The sequence below is a fragment of the Schistocerca cancellata genome, chromosome 5, assembly GCF_023864275.1.
Source record: "Schistocerca cancellata isolate TAMUIC-IGC-003103 chromosome 5, iqSchCanc2.1, whole genome shotgun sequence".
Classification (NCBI taxonomy): Eukaryota; Metazoa; Arthropoda; class Insecta; order Orthoptera; family Acrididae; genus Schistocerca; species Schistocerca cancellata.
Window position 1 is genome coordinate 517,691,079 of NC_064630.1, and position 14,162 is coordinate 517,705,240.

The 14,162-nt window shown below is 42.2% G+C and overlaps 1 protein-coding gene across 1 annotated transcript in view; it reads right to left on the reverse strand.

Moving 5' to 3' along the window:
* The window catches only part of LOC126187367 (uncharacterized), a 478,540-nt gene that overhangs the window by 188,054 nt on the left and 276,324 nt on the right, over positions 1–14,162 (reverse strand). The window contains exon 2 of the mRNA XM_049928411.1: positions 4,321–4,395. The gene's annotated coding sequence lies outside the window, so the exon portion shown is untranslated. The remainder of the gene's footprint in view (positions 1–4,320; positions 4,396–14,162) is intronic.

Sequence of the window (14,162 nt, forward strand, 5' to 3'; positions counted from 1 at the left end):
GCAACGCCCACTATCAGAGTTCCCAGGTTCAGAGAAACGACATAACAGTCGTAATCGAATCACAGCATAGCATAGGCTTCAGTGAAAAAATACGAACCATCGATACGGCCGCCTAGTGTTTATTTCCTGCATTGGACCAACGGCCATCCCCACTTGACAAGCTTGCCGCAACCCGTGCAGTCACTGCCGCCGCAAGCCGAAATACGTGTCACACAGGTACTGCCGCCACCACACTCTGAGCTGGTTTCCATCTCGTTGGAGCGACCAGATATTAGACAAATCACTGATAATATGGTAATGCATTCCTCCACTAGTCACTAACACAGTCTAATTACGGACCATTGAAGATGTCGTTCTTACCTGTAAGACGTTTCGGTTTAATTCGTCCGTGACGAAGTTCTCTTTCTGTCGGTCAAGGATTCCGTTTGTATACTGTCCTACTTTGACCATAGCCATGCTCTTTAATCATATAAAATCAAGGACTCGTTCTGATACTGTCGGCTGTTTTATTTCTAAAATTGAGGTAACGATGAACGAATATTTGGCAAATGCTATATGCAGCAGGTAGACTGATTCTCAAGCGGGGTAATTTCCAGCGCTTTAGCGCATGTAGAGAAATTTTGGGTTGATATTCGAATTCTTTATTTATTGCCATCTAATCTCTTAATTTCGCGAAAGACTAGGATCACAAAATTCTGTAATTAGTGGATATCCTCAAGAAGTTCGTATTATCTTTTAAACGGGCAGTAATGTATCTAACTGTTGGTATATTATTTACTCCGACGACCACAAGATTGTTAGATTAAATAGGTAAAAATGTTGCTCGAAGAATGCCAAGGTAAACAGTTAATAAATATAAAAAGAATAAAACAGAAAAACATTAATACTAAACTCTAAAAAAAGTGTCTACATAACAATTTAAATTATACTAACAATCCGAATAAAAAAATTGTACGTGAAAAGATAAATTTTAAGATTTTGTACTATGCACAGGTCAGTGAAAAAAAAATGGTTCAAATGGCTCTGAGCACTATGGGACTTAACATCTATGGTCATCAGTCCCCTAGAACGTAGAACTACTTAAACCTAACTAACCTAAGAACATCACACAACACCCAGTCATCACGAGGCGGAGAACAGGTCAGTGCATTTTAATAGTAAAGGTAAGACCGTCCGAATTATTGGCTAACACTGGAGTACACCAAATTACTTGCCCCGATGGTGATAAGTTATATATTGGCCAGTCAGACAGAGATATAACTAAGTTGGCTGAACACGGACGAGTTGTAGAGTCGAGACTCCACATTTGCTGGACCTGGACTGAGGCCTACAGCTAACAGCCACAATCTTATATCCTTCACTTAGCAAACAAAGGCCAAAAACTTATTTGGTTGGAAATCCCGGAAATCAACAAAAAACAGGCGCACAGTCCTGATTTAATATTAAATAACCAAACACATTACCTAGACTTCACTTAAGCCTCACAGTATCCAATGCTTCTCATACTCTCTGTTTCATTACATTCTTCCGTTTTCCCTCTATTTATTTATTTTATTCTGATCGTCTATCTACTCCATATGTTCTGTTGTTACAAATGTCAACACCCCTTCAAGCTATTCTTCACGTTCTAATTTCATTTGACTGGGATTGTTAATGTAATTTAAATTTTTCATACAGGCAATGTTTTCTCGAAATTGGTATTTATGTTTTACTAATTTAATCCTCATATATTTATTAATGATTTACTTTTTTAATTGCATTGCCACTGCAATGTCAAAGCTCACATTTGCTCTGCGTTAGTACGTCAATCTGATCTTTTTCAATGTTGTTCAAGTATATTGTACCTTCTTTGGCGTGGGTAGTCAGATAATATCTGACGATAACCTTCTGAGCCGAAAATCAGTTAACACAATAAATTAATTCTGTAGAACATACACAATACTGTACTTTCCATTCGCAACTGGAATGACCTCATTAAAATGCCATTGTAGAAAAATCATCCAAAACAAATTCAGAACTTCTTATGAATCATAATAGTTAATCACAATTTTGTGAATTGTACTCGTTGAACATCTTATAGTTTCAGCTTCACAAAGCATGTAAACTCTTCCAGGAATTTTCATGTTTCTTAAGGGGGAACGTAAGCAAATTGAAGTTGTTCTTTCCTGGATTTTATTAGTTGTTTCATCTGCTAAGATGTCCGCCCCTGGTAGCTGAATAATGCCGGCACGGAAACAGCGTGTTCGGTCAGAGGGTTAGCTGCCCTCTGTAATAAAAAGAAAAAAACTGAGTTAATGGATCAACGACGAACTGAAACGGGTGTCTTGCGACGTCCGCCCCGAGCAGGTACAACGAACGAAAACGAACAAAATTAGATAAAAAAAATTAGTTAGCATGACGGATTGCCAATCCTTTGGGCCCCCGTTCGATTCACGACTGGGTTGGGGAATTTTCTACGCCCAGAGACTGGGTGTTGTGCTGTCATCATCATCATCCTATCATCCTCATCGACTGCAGGTCGCCGAAGTGGCGTCAAATTGAAAGACCGGCACCCGGCGAACGGTCTGCCCGACGGGAGGCCCTAGCCATATGAATAAATAAAAAACCTGCTAAGATTGCAAAAGCTGTGGATATTCCATTATAGTTTGTTAAATCGGCTTAATAACTTCGTCTCTTATATTGATTTGACCAGTCTTTCTTGACATCTGTATGAGGATAACATTTTCCAATTTTTTATTCAACTTCGTGTCACCAGATTCAGTTCATAAATTCAGCAGCCCTGTATCTATTCCTTTTCCTTTAAGAGGTACATTGTCTCAGGTTGAGTTCTTCGATGGCCTGTGAAACCTCAGCTGTCTGTAACTAAATTTATCTTCAAGAATTGTCTTCGTCGATCGTTCAGTTTTCTTACATATACTAGCATTCATCACGATAATATAGAATGATCAGGTGTTCACTTTGGTTACTTTGATATTATTTAACATCTGCCGTTCTTCTATGCCTCACCAGCTGCTCTTAGTTTCTGAGCAATTGCTGTTATAGTCATTAATACGATAATTGCTTTGACACAGCATTCCATTCAAGTCTGTCTTGTACAACTACTGCAACTCTCTTGCCATCGAGCCTGTTTACGGTTAAGAGCCTTGATGTTACTTCAGAAGTTTTAACCACCCTACCACGCTCTCATTTCCCTCCATTACCAAATTAATCATTACTTGTTGCCTCAGATTGTATCCTGTCAACCTATAATTTGACAAACTGCCTGTTGGCCTCTGATCGGCTTCTTCTGCCGACGTTCGTTTGATGATTTTTCTGGCGTTTTGCCAAAGCGTCAACCTCCGCAATGAAGCTTTAACAATGCGACCCACTCGTGCTGGCGAATTATCAAACACACGTTGACCGGATACCCCGAGACAGAAGCCAACAGGCAGTTTGTCAAGAAATGGCCACGAATGTCTCAACAATTTCTAACCTATGACTTGCTTTAGACTGTTTGTCTCATAAAGCTCTCTTCTCACCAGTTCGGTTATATATTCCTTTGTAGCTACTTGATCTACCCATCTTATCTGCAGCATTCTTCTGTATCTACAAACTTCAAGAGCTTCTATACTGCTTATCGTTCACATTTCACTGCAGTATAAGGATAAGATCCAAAGAATACTTTCAAAAGACACTTCCAGACATTTAAATTTCTGTTCAGTGTCAACATATACCTTTTTCTCGGTCTAGATTTTACATCCTCTTTCCTTATGCTGTAGTCAGCTACTTCACTGTTCAATTAGAAAAAAATCCTCTACTAGTTTCAGTCTGTCATTTGCTTTGACTCTGCCGTATTACATTACTCTGCTTTCACTTTATGTCCATAGTATAACTTCTTTTCACGACTCAATCTGTTCCGTTCAACTGATCTTCCAAGTACCTGGCTGCCTCTGACAGAAATAAAATGCCATGCCAGACCATAAATTTCTAGCTCTTCTCCCTTAATTTGAATTTCATTCAAAAATCCTGATCACTATTTAACAAAAGAAAGTAACAAACTGCGTAACTGATTTGAGAAAAGCGTTGGCCTTGCTTGAATTCGCAAGGATACTTGCCGCATTTCCAAGCAAGGAATAATGTGTGTAATCTTTATTTTCATCAGAATGAACGGTAAGAAAAAAATGGAAGATCTGTCAGTCATTATAAAAGAAGTAATATTCGTTTTCTCATTGAGTAATTTATGTGAGTGTTTAAGTTATTTTGCATCTACGTCCTGCATGGGTTGCTGCCCTCTAACTTATTCTACCTCCGCTTTACAACCAAAGTATTTTGCATACTCACCTCTGAAGCACGGGTTGTCGAATGCGTATTGGTCTCCGGCGGCTTCTGAATCCGTCACCAGCACCAAGTGTTTTCCTGAAACAGTGATAAGTCTCTCGTCAGGTGGACCCGTTGTCTCCAAGAAATCCATAATATTATAAGTAAATACACCTTAATATGAAATAAGTACTGTAATTTAAACGTCTTGGTTCATACATCGCTTTAACTGTTTAAGAAAAATGAATATACAGGAATGAAGGAATGTATAAGGGGCTACCAAAAAGTTTTCGTGTGAGGGCGGTGCAACGTATTTGCAACATAGCACGACTCCGATGCGGGTATACAAGCACCGACATGTAAGCGGGGGTTACTGTGGCATTCGTGTCGTTCCGAAGTGCGTGTGGAAAATGCGGAAGCGTGAACTATGGTGATGGTATTACCGAATGCGTCCAAACAGGACCAACGTGCTGTTATTCTTTTCTTGGCTGCTGAAGGACAAACACCAGCAGAGATCCGTCGGAGAATGAAGAATGTGTATGGGGCAGCATGTCTGTCGAGCACCACCGTTGTGGACTGGTGTGCTACGGGATGCTGCTGTCTCGTGAAAACGCGCATCACCAGATCGTAAATGTCGTAATGCGGAAGTTACTCCAATTCAAATAGGAGACACTCGAGCATCTCTCCCCATACGATTATCACATCTTCAGTTCCTAAAAAAGGCCTTGAAGGGTTGACGCTTCCTGTTGGACGGGGATGTGCAACAGGTGTTTACAAACTTCTTGACGCAGCAGGACACGGTGTTTTACCAAACGGCTATCTTCATCCTGGTGCGCCGGTGGGATGACTGCTGCTATCACGACGATTTTACTTGGTTGGCATACCGGTTCTGGGCTATACGGCCTTCGAACGGAAAATTTTAGACATTTATACTTTGAAATTACAAAACTTGTACCAAACAGTCCTCGGATTAGTTGATATTACAATTTGGAAGAAAATCAACGTAGAGGCAAGAAATTCTGGGCGATAAACTGACCTCGTCGCGTGCAACTAACTTCGTTAGAAATCCTCTTCATACTCTAACTTTACTAAATGCTTGTGGCTGACTTTATATACAAGGAGGAAACTACTGTTCATGTGATGTTTTCGGCAAGGAACAGTTCTTGACGCAGAGTGAATAGTGAAGTTTATGCAAGTATCCACTAAATAGCTTCTATTGTGTAAGGCGGGAACACACCCCCAACATGCTTGTTGGTTGTCTACGTAGATGCCATTTCCAGAAAATACCACATGTTAAATGGGCGATCTCCGTGATGCCATTGTCGAATGGTTTTTCCAAGGACCTAGATTGAAACTGCGACCATTTGGCAATGAGTAGCACGTGATCACGCCAAACTTCAGACATTTAGTTCCAGATTAGAAAAAAATTGTGTCATATGGACAGTACGCGATAAACATATAGCACTACATACTTAAAACTAGGGGATCATATGTTGTCTTTTTTAGGCCCGAAAAGTTACAAAAATATAAATTTCCGTAATTCTTCCTTGCATTCTATTCTTAGCAAAAATTTCCTTCGTTAAAAAAAAAAGGCTCGCTGTTGGACAATTTAAGTGTTCAAGGAAACACTACTAGTTGTTGCCTACTTCATAAGTAAGTTTAACATAATTTGAGATTATTAAAAAAATTTGGCTCTTGTCACGTAATTAACGTTGGAAAGTGTAATTAATCAGTGCGACAGGTTCTGTCAAGTTTGCCTAATTTGGCGACTTAATCTTAGGAATGGGTTTCGAAATGAAATGTAGTTTTAACAGATCACCTCTTTCTCATAAGGCTAGTTCTTAGGACGCATTCTGGTGAGATGAAGACTGAGTTCTAAGAGAAATCATTTCTTACTAACCAAAGGAACCATTTTCTTACTGTGACTGTGACTGTGCCATACGCCAAGAAACCTGAACTAGTCAAAGAAATTTAGTGTCTTGGACAATGGACTAAAATCGAGTACAGTTTTATTCTTTCTAGTATACATAGACAGAACATCGTTTTCTACGGAAGGCAGTTCGTAGATTTTGACCACTGATGGCATCGTGTTTACGATCGGCGTTCACCTTCTCAGCATCTGCTAGAGCCTGGAGACGGTGTATTGAGTCACCGAAACTGGCTGCCGTATGATAAAATAACATCAAACGACGGCAGCAGACGTTTCATTTTATTGCGTTAATTATGAAGTGGTTGCATTTTGAAGGGGTCACGTGGAACACTATCATATATGCCGTTTTTAATTATTGCTGTCCTCCAGACCAGGGAAAAAATAGTATCCAAGCAAACTAAGAATCAAAATCTCACGGGAGACAATTGTGTAGTTGCCGCTACAAGTGCAGAATTGCCTTCCACAAGGTTTTCTTGTTCAGTTCGGATACCATTGCTATCTGGTCTGAAGGACAGCAATAATTATAAATGGCATATACGACAGGAGTGCCCAGCAGAAGTAACCACTCCATAATTTGGCCCACAGTGGGAGATCTGTAGATGGTCATTACCGACACGCAAATCGATAGTCTGACGACAATTTGTTTGTGATCGTTGACTGGACTTAAAGAAAGAAATTCTGTACTCTCTGGATCTCTGTAATTGTTCGGAGCTATTCCAAGAACACACTGAATAAGTAGTGACGGAAATAAAAGAAATAGGAATGGGACTGAAGGGTGAAATTATATTAATGTTAAGATTCCTGGATGGCATTTCTATCTTCAAAGAAAGCGAGGAAGAGCTGTATGATCTGTTTAATAGATAGAACAGTCTAATGCGTTCAGAGTAGAGCTATGAGCTCGTTGTCCAGGCGTTGAAGGCCCAACTCTTTCAACTGGATACCACTTTGGTGACATGCGCACCCTTAAAACCAACGTCATCCGGTTTTCCCTTAACGGTCACCCATCCAAGTACTAGCCGGACCCAACGTTGCTCAACTTCGGTGATCGGGCGAGAAACGGCGTTACCAGCGTGGCAGAACAAATCTTGAAACAATAATTTATATTTACAGGACTCTGGGCAGTGTGTGGTGGAAGCCCCGTTTATGCCGATTTCGCCGCCGACGCGTCTTGACATCTCCCATCGGTACTTTGCTTCTTGAGTGGATTAAAGGCAAAGTGCGTTGACTCTTGGGGCCGTACATGTGTTTATGTCGCGCTGGCGCTGGTAGGTGGTAGGTGTCTGGCGGCAGGCGGCAGAGGAGTGGAGAAGAGAGCAGAACAGGTTCGTGGCCTCGGGTGACCGGCCTTGGGCAGCCGCCGTGGCCTCCTGTGTACATACAAACCACAGCCGGCCGCGCAGCGCGCGAACCCAACTCTCGGGCCATTTGCCGCACCATACGACGGCTTCCTCCTCACATACACATACCAAACTCTCTTGTGGGTTGTCACGCTAACTACTCTTTAACACTACAGTATTTATTAATCTTTTCCAAACTTGCTATCGCGCTGCCGTCAGACATTCGGAGTGGCTGCATTTTTAATTAAGAAATTTTGTATACTTTATCATTAAAAAGCTCTACATAGGGGAAAGCACGTATTGTACCACCATAGGAAAAATGCTCTTATCAAGGAGCAAAAAATGCGAAAATGTTCCTGTTTGTTTAAAAGACGCCAACTGAGAATTGGGTTAAAAATTGCCTCCTGATTCTACATACCTCAGCACCTATAAAAATGTTTCAAAAATTTTTGTATGCAAACTTATACGCGCTCTTTCTTTAACATGCAACTCACTTCAAGGTCCCATAACTATAACTTACTCACACCCACTAGTCCATCGCTGTAAGTAGCTCATACTTATCCACTCCGACTTGCCCATTACCAGTCATTCATTCAGTCCAACTCATTGTCATTTCATTATGTCTCTGCGTCTCTCTGTCAATGTCACCTGTGTCACGGGCACAGTCCCCTTCGTTCTGTCGTACGGTCGTACTACTACAGCCTCCTCTCACTATTGCTGTCTTCCTCTTGCCCTCTCTACTGCTGATATCTCATTCCTTCCTTCCTACTACTGCTGCCTCTTCTCATTGTCACTATCTCCCTCTTCCTCATTGTCATGCACTCTGTCTCTCATTGTCACTTGCTCTCACCCACTTCCAGTTCCTCTTCCTCTTTATTTCTTCCCTCCCCCGGGCTCTGTCTCCTTCACGCTTTTTATAGCGTTGTTCTTTCACTGTCAACTCCGTTCCACTGCCACTGTGTCCGTCTCTTTCTCTCGCACTGTCATTATCTCCATCCCTCTTTGTGTGACACAACCGCTATCTACTATCTTCCAATATTTATTACTTTTCCGTCTCTCTGCCACTACCACTGTCTTCTTCTCTCTCAGCACAAAAAAGCACGAATATGTTCGCGTGCTAAATTTTTTGGAAAACTTCTTAAAGGTGCTGAGGAACACAAAGTGAAGCAGCTGATACCTCATTTTTCAGTCAGAACCTTTTAAATAAACATGAAAATATTCGCATTTTTTGTGCTCCGAGAGGAGCATTTTTCCTCTGCTTTCCTTCTTTTGAGTGCTACAGCACGCCATGTAACTCATTTGAAAAGAAACATATTGCTCAGTAAAATTTAGATAGTTTACATAAGTGAAAGTGAAATATCGCAAAAAAAGAAAAGAAATTGCGTATGCTTGAGTACTACAACATGGAATTCCCAGACGATAACAGAGACCCTTTACACCATATTTCTCCGTAGTACGTCGCTTTATAAGCTATGTCATCGCCTCAAACCGGAGGATCCTCCGTTTTGTGATGCTTGTGGTGTGCACGTCTCTGTCCGGCACTTTTTAACAGACAGAATTTTATACCGTGATGCAAGGGCAGGAGCACAAGTTGATGGGGATCTGCCCTGTGTTTTAGCTAACGATGAGACGTGTGTGTCTAGAGTTTTACAGTTTTGTGATGTGTCTGGACTCTGGCCTAAAATTTTAGGCTGGAGGTTTTAGTGTATTGCAGAGTGGCTGACAGCTCCCTTTTTTCCTTGCGGTCAGCCAGCCACCTCCATCTGCTACATTGTTTTAGCTCTTTCTACCACTTTCTTCCTGTGATGTCCATGTTTTACTGCTGACGCCCTGCTTCATCCCACGCTGCGGTGTGGGTCGGCACATATTTTTCAAAGCTTGTTACCTGTGTTTTATGTTCTGTTTTATCTTACTGTTCTGAGTTTTTTTCTTGACACCCGTCTCACTATGTTACTGAGCGGGCGCTGAAGACCTTGCTGTCGTGCGCCCACAAAAAACCTACTACTACTACGGATTTTACGTGTACAAGTGGGGTAACGTTGAACCACTGTAGCTCGGAAACGGATAAAGATAAGAAAAAAATTGTCGAGATTGTTTGACATCAAAAACTTAGGAATAAATCGTAAAAATTCCAGCTGTTTGCTGTGCATAGCCGTTTCGGAATCCGCGGCTGAGTTTCGGTTGCAAAAACATATTCTGGATGTTTTTCAATAACGGGTAAAGATTTTTGAGAACCGGGAGATGGTTCTTCGACATAAATGGCTACAGAACATATCGTTAAGGTTTGACAAATTTGCTTTAGCTACTTATTACTTAGATCGCACCTCATTCCGGATTTTACGTGTAGAAGTAGGGTAACTTTGAACCTCTGTATCTTGAAAACGGATGAAGATATCAGAAAATGTTCGAGTTTGTATAGAGATCGGAATCTTAGGAATACATCGCAAAAAATTTCAGCTATTTTCTGTGCGTAGCCGTCTTGGAACGCTCGGTTGAGTTTTGGTTCCGTTGGTGACGGCGAAAATACAGTAAAAACGTTATTTTTTGGGGAACCACCTTTGAACTAGCGTTGCCTCCATAAGTCTCATCAAGACCGCAGTAGAACCACATCAACCGATTTGCTCCATCTGCCTAAGTAGGAAGAAGCGTGTAATTTTCATACTTTGATCGTGCACTGTAGGCTACTCACACTAAGACGACCCTTCTGTTGGATATACTAATGATCCCTAGTCCAAGGGCTATCCAAAACACTTTCCTCCATCTTTTTTCGTCACCAACATAACCTGAGGTACGACCACTGGAAATCCCGTTTTTATATGTGGAGTTTTGGATGCATGCATACCGACGAGGGAAGAAAGCAAGATCTCAAAACAATAGCAGAAAAACAAATGCTTATTACAGATGCTCACAGGACCAGAAAAAGAGCTTCGGAGCTCTGCAGCTGGTGTGAAAGTGGTACCAGGTGGCCATGAGACCCTCGACAGCTGCAGCAAGTCATGGCAGTGAGATGGTGTGTATGTGCCAGCTAGTTTTATGCAATCAGTGCTGCAGGATGGGTCGACCAGACAGAGTGACGGTTCAAAAAATGGTTCAAATGGCTCTGAGCACTATGGCACTTAACATCTTAGGTCATCAGTCACCTAGAACTTAGAACTACTTAAACCTAACAAACCTAAGGACATCACACACATCCATGCCCGAGGCAGGATTCGAACCTGCCACCGTAGCAGTCCCGCGGTTCCGGACTGCAGCACCTAGAACCGCACGGCAACCGCGGCCGGTCAGAGTGACGGGAAGGAGCTACCATGTATGGACGTGCCCATGACCACACTGAGAGAGTAGTTACCTCATGTATTGGTTTAACAAAGCAGACTGCCCAGCGTATCAAGGGATGGTGTGTAACTCTCATCCATGTAACACGGCTTGAGACAAATGGTCGTAAAAAGATCCAGCGGACAGAGACCGACGACAAGAATCTCGCCTTATCGATGACAGACTGTTTCAAACACGACAGGGATCGATGCTGTTGGTGAATGCAAATCCATTTGAAGAGATTTCCGAGCGAACATCGCGAACAGAACAGCCCACAATAGTCACTCGGAGTGGGGTGTCTCGCAAAAACGTTTTGTTCACAGCTGCACATAAAAAAAGCTGCACGTCCTCAGTGCGCCGAACTACAGACAAACTGGACAATAGCGAATCGCGATTTTGCCTCTTTTCAAAGTATGCAAGGCCGAATGAGGTGTTCAACTCGTAGTGCTTCTTGTCTCTAAGCACTGACAACTCTACGCAAACGCCGCTACTCTTGGTCGTTAAGACTGTTGGCCACTAGGTTGTCCATGGTGAGATCGGATGCCTCAAATTTGGTGTTCTCGACACACTCTTTCCACTGTGGATCTCGAAATACTGAATTCCCTATTGATTTCCGAACTGGAATTTCCCAAGGTTATAGCTCCAACTACCATTCCGCATTCAAAATCTGTTAATTCCCGTCGTGCGGCTATAATCACGTTGGAAACCTTTACACATGAATCACCTGCGTACAGATCTGTTAATGCACTGCCCTTTCATACCTCGTGTACGTGATACTGCCACCATTTTTATACGTGCATTTCGCTATCCCACGACTTTTTCTCAGCTCAGTGTATGTTTTCATGCACTCAGCGTCTAATATGACAACAGTTGTGTTGATGATGATGATGATGATGAGCGTTTGGCGTCATTGGCCGGGAGGCCCCTCGCGGGGCAGGTCCGGCCGCCTTGGCGCAGGTCTTATTACATTCGGCGCCACATTGGGCGACCTGCACGCCGGATGGGGATGAAATGATGATGAACACAACACAACACCCAGTCCCTGAGCGGAGAAAATCTCCGACCCAGCCGGGAATCGAACCCGGGCCCGGAGGACGGCAATCCGTCACGCTGACCACTCAGCTACTGGGGCGGACAACAGTTGTGTTAATAGCTGGCCATGCATATGTACCTTGTTTTACGATCAATCAAGCAGCGTTTCGCGCCTCGACTAGCACACTATATCACTTGATTTCAATCCTATACAAAATATCTGGTTCTGTTCACAGTCGGTGAAACGTAGCAATCAATGTCTGTCCAGTATGGTATCTTTAGGGGATCCCATCTTCGCCGGCCGGAGTGGCCGAGCGGTTCTAGGCGCTACAGTCTGGAACCGCACGACCGCTACGGTCACAGGTTCGAATCCTGCCTCGGGCATGGATGTGTGTGAGGTCCTTAGGTTGGTTAGGTTTAAGTAGTTCTAAGTTCTAGGGAACTGATGACCTCAGAAGTTAAGTCCTATAGTGCTCAGAGCCATTTTTTTGATCTCATCTTCAGTGAGGGGCTTCAGCTGGATGTTACATACCTGAAGAAACTGTAGCCCTTTCCTCCTGGTCGAAGGGAGGCCATTATCAAGGGCAGATTTTGCGGATGACTTAATTGTCTAGTTATTTACTTTTTTATTTACTTATTTTTACTTGTTTATTTTTTTTTAGTGTTAAGAACAGAAAACAGCAGCTCCTTAAGTTAGACACAGCAGTGTTAATACATGTTTAGGGAATCAAAATAAGTCTACATTTTTGAGTAGGGAAGGCGCGCATGTTATGCATCAAGACTAAAATAAGAATCTTCCTTGCTTCTCGCTAACTCTGCAACAGCGCAAAAGGAAATTCAAAAAAACATAGAAGCAAATACACGTGATCTAAGTGCGATATAGGGTGGATACCTATTTCTGTGTTGCCCTAATAGCTGAGAGTTTCAAAGCAAGCTACTGCGATGGCGTTTGATACAGAGATACTGTTTATAAAAAATGTTTATTGTGGTACAAATTTTCGTTGCAGGCCATGGCAAGGAGAGGAGATGTGTTAACGTACACATCCTGGTCATCACAGGATACGTCAAAGTACTCTGTTAAATTCCAATCCTCATTGTCTGTGCTTATGTGACGCTATTTCGGCATATCTCTGGCGTTATCCGAAAGAAGAAGGCTCGTGTCGGCACCTGGTTCCTACCTGTCCCTTTCTCTTATGCATATCAGCGTAAAAACCCTCACGAAGGTCATCCACTCGACATATACACATAGCCCAATGACAAACCACCCCACTCCACTATCACCTCACCTGGTACGATAATGCATGTTTCTCGTGTCTCTTCTACTATGACTATGTAATTGACTTTGACGCAATTCTGGTCCGTTTGTTGTGTTACAATAGGCTAGTGCTCAGTGAGACTAATTGTCGAAATATATCTTCAAAGAATGAATTATATTTATGGTATTTTCCGACGGAAGTGTGACGCAAATGTCTATAGGAATGTGAAACGCTATCTGTATTTCTCTTCTGCCTAATGATGAGTTGTTTGTTGTTCAAACTGTACATCGAGCGAAGCGGGGCAGTGGCAAGAGAGAAGTTCAAATCTCTGGCCGATCATCCGGTTGACGTTTTGCTGGGTTCCCAGGGAAACTTTTAGTGAATGCTGAGATGTTCCCTTTGACTATTCGGTGGTGAATTTCCTCGCTTACCTGCAAAACTAAATCAATTGTTTACGATCGTCAGATTTAAAAATCTGTATTTTAACCTGGCCGATTCCCAGCTGTTGGGTTATGAATGAAGCGTAAATTGCTATCAGATGGACAAACAAGTCGGCAAACCTGTGGGTTCTTAACAACACAATTCCTCGAAGCGCCTGAGACACTTGTCTCGTAGGCAGGCATCGTCCTGAGCAGTAATCGATGAATGCAGTATGTGATGCTGTTGTTCTTCCGTTAACTCTGAAGTGACTACGACTCTGGAACATACATCAAGTCTTACTTGAGGGTTAGCTTGTTATTAACTATTATTTTCAACTACAGAAATTATGAAGACTGGAAACGTAACACGAAATGCGAGTGTTTGTTCGTGACATAATATTCCAGCCCTAGTTCTGTAATTCATGGTTGTTTGTGTCGGATGAATTTGTTGTGAAGTGCAAGGAAGTAAATAACACCCCACATTACTCAGTTAACAATAAACATCATGGAGAAAGACATTTTCAACTAAACTAGCAAATGAAAACAATAACCTGCCGTTTCTATAAGTTTTCTGTGTGTA